General features: G+C 40.8%; 1 pseudogene; it reads right to left on the reverse strand.

Annotated features, from left to right (window-relative positions):
* Nucleotides 1–57: 57 nt before the first annotated feature.
* LOC124033294 lies at nucleotides 58–5330 on the reverse strand (annotated as a pseudogene).
* Between the last annotated feature and the right edge of the window lie 670 nt (nucleotides 5331–6000).

Consider the following 6000-nt stretch of genomic DNA (forward strand, 5'->3'; position numbering starts at 1 on the left):
GTTCAAACGGCTGCACCTCTACCTGGTATGAGGAAACAAACCATGAGATATGGGAATATTAATTTCTGTAAAGATGCATTCTCCCAGTAAAAACGTTCAAGGTCATGCTATCATTGACACAGAGCTGCTCTTTATCCATAAATCAACTGACATATCTTTACACTTAGAGCAAGATTAACCCCAAACTGGCAAATCTAAATAAAGAGAAATACAAAGCCAAACAGTCATGCGCCACTCACTCCCGTCCCCTCACTGTTGTGGACAGGGATGGTTTGTTTGCAGTCGGGACAGGCTTGGTGGTGGCTGGAGCCAGGCAGCCCCACACTGTGCTCAGTGGTGGCGATTAGCAGGGTATCCAGGGTGATCTCTGTGCATTTGGCTATGAAGCGGACGTCACCCTTGTTGGCTGTGTCCAGAGCAGTGTAGTACTCTGAACTTTGCGTACAGTGATGGGTGGGTAGCGTGCCTGCATGAGCACCAGGTTCATTAGCAGCTGTGACGTGCACCCGTTTCCGTCCACAAAGGGGTGCACATACACCAGCTTGTAATGGGTGAGCGCTGCGGATTCCACAGGGTGCAGCTGCAGGGCCTCCTCTGGGTTGAGCCACTGCACCAGCTCCTGTGGGTGGGGTGAGATGTGGTGGCCTATAAAAACCTGGCTGATACGCAGCCGCCCACCCTCTACAGGGTCTGTGTAGCCCAGCACACGCCGGTGGATCTCCAGGATGTAATTGACAGTGAAGGACAGCAGCGTGGTGTTAATGTACTTCATGGCTGCGTCCACACCAATGACCTCGTTCTGTTCTTGGAGGCTCTTGCCGGGCACGGCGTAGCGAGTCTCAATGATGTGGCGGATCTCAGACCGAGTGAGTGTGTTGCCCTCTATAGCCACGGTGTGGTAGATGTGGTAATAGTAGGTTTCCTCCATGACACGTCTAAGGGCAGAGTTACCCTTGGGGATGGACATCATACTGCTTACTTTACTGTCAATAACCCCAAAGTGGCGTTGGTCGATCTCCTCCACCAGGGGGAGTGTGTGGTCACTGCTAACAAGGGCCCTCTCGTTGCATGGTGAGATGGCCAGGGCCTTGGTATATAGGTGGTCTGCTTGGACAACATCCTTCTCCTCCTCCAGAATGGTCCCCAGCTCTGTCAAAGCTTCCACAGTCCGGGTTCATGTTGAGCGCATGCACCAGCAGCTTGTGGGCCTTTTCCCTCTTCCCCTGCTTCTTCATCTGACAGCCTGTTGCAGCGCTGCCTTGGCCTCCAGCTGGGTCTCTGCAATCCACACACACACATATATTACATAACCAGGCTGTGCTGTTAAAGAAGTGTATTAAAGGGATACTTTGGGATTTTGGCAATTAATTTTGGGCCCTTATCTAGTTCCCCAGACAGATGAATTCATGCATACCATTTGTATGCCTGCATGCACTATGAAGTAAGTTAAAGTTAGTTAGGAATTGCACTAACGCTAGTTGGCAACTTCCTTCAAACTGCATAAACATAAAAATGGTATCCACAAATTAATCTGGCTGTGGGGAAATAAACTTAGGAAAAAAAGAAACATCCTCACTGTCAACTGCTTTATTTTCAGCAAACTTAATCTTGTGTTCATACAATTATGTACACATGTTCAAAAACAGACAAAGTTCCAGATATGTGACTAACAGAAATTGAATAATGTGTTCCTGGGGGGGGGGTCAAAATCAAAAGTAACAGTCAGTATCTGGTGTGGCCACCTGCAGCATTAAGTACTGCAGTGCATCTTGTCGTGGAAATTTCAAGGTTATGTTATAATGCTTATATTGCATTATAATGGTTGTTTTATTCGACAGAATAGAGTGTTCTGTTAACTATTGTATGTGTGTTCTACTGAGGATGGACCTCTATGAGATAGCACTGACAGAGGAGATTTACGATGTCTTTGGGTGATAAAACCTAAAGAGCATTCCAGATAACATGAGGTAATGTTTTTGTGCTATACCGTACCAGGGTGAGATGGTTACAATTTGGAATAGGAGGATTAGACACTTGTCTATACAATGAAAACTGTTGACACAGCAGTTGCTGTGTGCTATGTATTATAGATACATTTCATACAAATCTTAACCTTGTGACCATTCTATGCATCTGTTGTTCGTCATCAAGGTTGAGAGGGGTGCATCTTTACTAATAAAAGATCTCAGTAGCCATTGTGTGGTCACTTTCAATGGTTCATTAGAAATGCTGCATCATTGAAAGTCATTGCTATTGCAAAGCTCTTATTATTAAAGATGTAGTTTAAGTATAACTCTGACTCGTGTGTTAAGTTTAACTCTCCTCGTTTGATAATACAGAAATTAAACACCACAATCTCCTCCTCATGGACTGCACCAGATTTGCCAGTTCTTGCGCCAGGATTTGATCTTGTGCCTATGCTGGTGTCTGATCCCAAATCCCCATCCCTACCTGCTGAGCTACCCGTTCAAGTGCTATAAAAAAATCAAATAAAAATTGAAAGATAAAAATCAAATCAATCAAATTTGGAAATAAGGTGTCCTGTAGAGGTCAGTGTTTGAAAGAAACTTTGCATTGAAGAACGCACCGGCACCACTGCGAAATCAGTGGGATTTCGCATTTTGCAACAAGGTTCGAAAAAGCACATTACCAAAACGAAGCTTCGGAAGTCATTGATCACATGGTATCGTTACTTTGAAACTATCCATTAGAGGAATGGCCGATTAATTAGGGCCGATTTCAAGTGTTCATAACAATTTAAAATCTGTATTTTTTGACACCGATTTTGCAGATTTCTTTTTTACACCTTCATTTAACTAGGCAAGTCAGTTATGAACGCATTCTTATTTTCATTCAAGGCCTAGATGGGTTAACTGCCTCGTTCAGGGGAAGAACGACAGATTTTCACCTTGTCAGCTCGGGGGATTGCGAGAGGAACGGAAGCTATACTGTTACACTGGCAATACTAAAGTGCCTATAAGAACATCCAATAGTCAAAGGTTAATGAAATACAAATGGTAGAGAGAAATAGAGAGAGAAATAGTCCTATAATTCCTATAATAACTACAACCTAAAACTTCCTAACTGGGAATATTGAAGAATCATGTTAAAAGGAATCACCAGCTTTCATATGTTCTCATGTTCTGAGCAAGGAACTTAAACGTTAGCTTTCTTACATGGCACATATTGCACTTTTACTTTCTTCTCCAACACCTTGTTTTTGCATTATTTAAACCAAATTGAACATGTTTCATTATTTATTTGCGGCTGAATTTTATTGATGTATTATATTAAGTTAAAATAAGAGTTCATTCAGTATTGTTGTAATTGTCATTATTACAAATAAATAAAAAATGGCCAATTAATCGGTATCGGCTTTTTTTTGGGTCCTCCAATAATCGGTATCGGTGTTGAAAAATCATAATCGGTCGACCTCTACTATCCATTTATGCTTTGAAACGAACTGCCTATACTTATCGAAACTCAGCATTTAGAAAGTTAGAAATACAATGTAGCCAGTGTTTAAAAGAAAACTATTTAAATATATATTTTTATCTATATGGATATCGATCATGTGCCTCCACAAAATAGACTCACCGCTGCACTACAGTCTGAGCCACCTGTCAGGTGAGAAATAGAGAAGAATATCTAGACTAAGTCTGTAAATAGTGTCCAGCAGAGGTCAATATTTTGGAAGCCATAGCAGGAGCCACTGAATGACGGATCAAATAAAGCTTTGTATGTCATTTATCAAGTGGTAACTGCTTCTCACATTTGCTTTGAATTAAACTTTTTCAACTTACTTTTACATAAAGAAACACTTTGGATTCATAATTACCAATAACTTCTAGAGCTTTTTCATTTAAACACTGTTTGAAAAAGAAAACAATTCTAAATACTCTCAAGATTAGATTAGATACTAGTGTGCTACGATTTCAGGATAGCTTCCTTTGCTGTATCAATAAAAATAATTTAGCCGCGCGAGGCCCCCGCCATTTTCCGTTTGTGGTATAATAAATTAAAAAATCCCTATCAAAATCTGTTTAAGCTAGCAATATCTGTTTCTTTGCATGGGCTGTGTCTCAATCCACCACATCCGCACACATATCAAACCCCTCAAAAATGCTAACCTCTCCTGTTATTGTAATGTGACAGGTTAGCATGTCTTACTCATTATTTACAATTCATTTAGGGCTCTCCATAATCATGGTAGCATCCATATTACTGTAGAAGTGTTTAGAAACAATCTGTTCTTATTTATAATAAAAGTGACAATACATTATTTACAATTGGGGACAAAATAATCTGAAACAAGCAAAACAAAAAGCAAATGTCTCCAACAAGTTTGTAGTCACAAGCTAGATGTAATCATTGCATGCAAGAAATATGGGACCAAACACTAAACTTTTGACTACTTTAAATACACATACAAGTAAATGTATCCCAATACTTTCAGTCCCCTACAATGTGGGGACTATGTACAAAAAGTGCTGTAATTTCTAAACAGTTCACCCAATACAGTCGGACCTCAGTCATTGTTTCATTTCAAATCCAAAGTGCTGGAGTACAGAGCCAAAACAGAAAGTGCTACTGTCCCAATAACTTGTACCCCTGCACATCGACTCAGTACTGGTACCCCATGTATATAGCCAAGTTATCGTTGCTTGTTGCGTATTTATTCCTTCAATGATCTTTTATTCCTCTCTACTCTGCATTGTTGGGAAGGACCTGTAAGTAATCATTTCACTGTTTGTCTACACCTACTGTTAATGAAGCATGTGACAAATACAATTTGATTTGATTTAGTGCTTTGAAAACCACATCGGAGCTCCAGTATCAATCTTCCCACCACTACCCCCACCCTCAATGCACTCCATAAATGAATTAGCCCTATTACTTGACAACTGTGTTTTATTTTGAACAGTGTACTACCACCGACCAATGTTTTTAGTTCTTACAACCAGAAGTATAATATATTAATGATAACTTCACACATACCTATACTGGGCTTGGCCCTTAGGGGCAGGAGATTGATGGCTGTGAAGGGGACAGTGAGGCTGGTGGACTAGACAGCGGGGCGCTGAAGTTTACCCCATAGCTGGCAGTGAAACTGGGCAATCCCCTTTAGAGTGGCACAGCACTGGTCCTCCATCCCCACCAACGGCATCAACAGCGCCACCAGAGAGCACAGGAGCAGGCAGAGCAGCAGTTCCCATCCGCCAAGGAGACGGCCACTGCTGTAACGCCACCACACCGTTAATGCAGCCATCATCACTGATGATGGCATCCTCCATTCTCAAGTGACACATTCCCCATCTATTCCAGTTGGGCGCCGAGGAACAGCTGTGTAGGAAAGAGGCAGAATCAGGAGCAGTTCACACAAAAATCAGTGGTGGAAAAATGTCCAGTTGTCATACTTGAGTTAAAGTAAAGATACATTAATAGAAAAATCACTCAAGTAGAGGTGAAAGTCACTCAGGAAAATACTACTTGAGTAAAAGTATTCATTTTAAATATACTTAAGTATCAAAAGTAAATGCAATTTCAAAAACAGACTTAATTATTTGTACTTTTAAAATATCTGAGTCTGCCAGATCAGAGGCAGTAGGGATGACCAGGGATGTTGCCTTGATAAGCTTGCGAATTGGACCCTTTTCTTGTCCTGCTTAGTATTCAAAATGTAACGAGTACTTTTGGCTGTCAAGGAAAATGTATTAAATGATTTTCTTTAGGAATGTTGTGAAGTAAAAGTACAGATACACCCCAAAACTACTTAAGTAGTACTTTGAAGGATTTTCACTTAAGTACTTTACGCCACTGCACACTCATTTTTGATAACTGTGTCAGTTGTGTGCGTGTCAAAAGAAAAACTTTGGGAGGCATTCTTTAACGTTAAACATAGCTAGCTAAGATGTGTTCAAATGAGTAGCTAAATAATGAATTCAACCAACTAGTAAGAGTGGCTTTATGGCTAAATATAAAAATCACCCAATACACAAG

The sequence above is a fragment of the Oncorhynchus gorbuscha genome, linkage group LG04, assembly GCF_021184085.1.
Source record: "Oncorhynchus gorbuscha isolate QuinsamMale2020 ecotype Even-year linkage group LG04, OgorEven_v1.0, whole genome shotgun sequence".
NCBI classification, from domain to species: Eukaryota; Metazoa; Chordata; class Actinopteri; order Salmoniformes; family Salmonidae; genus Oncorhynchus; species Oncorhynchus gorbuscha.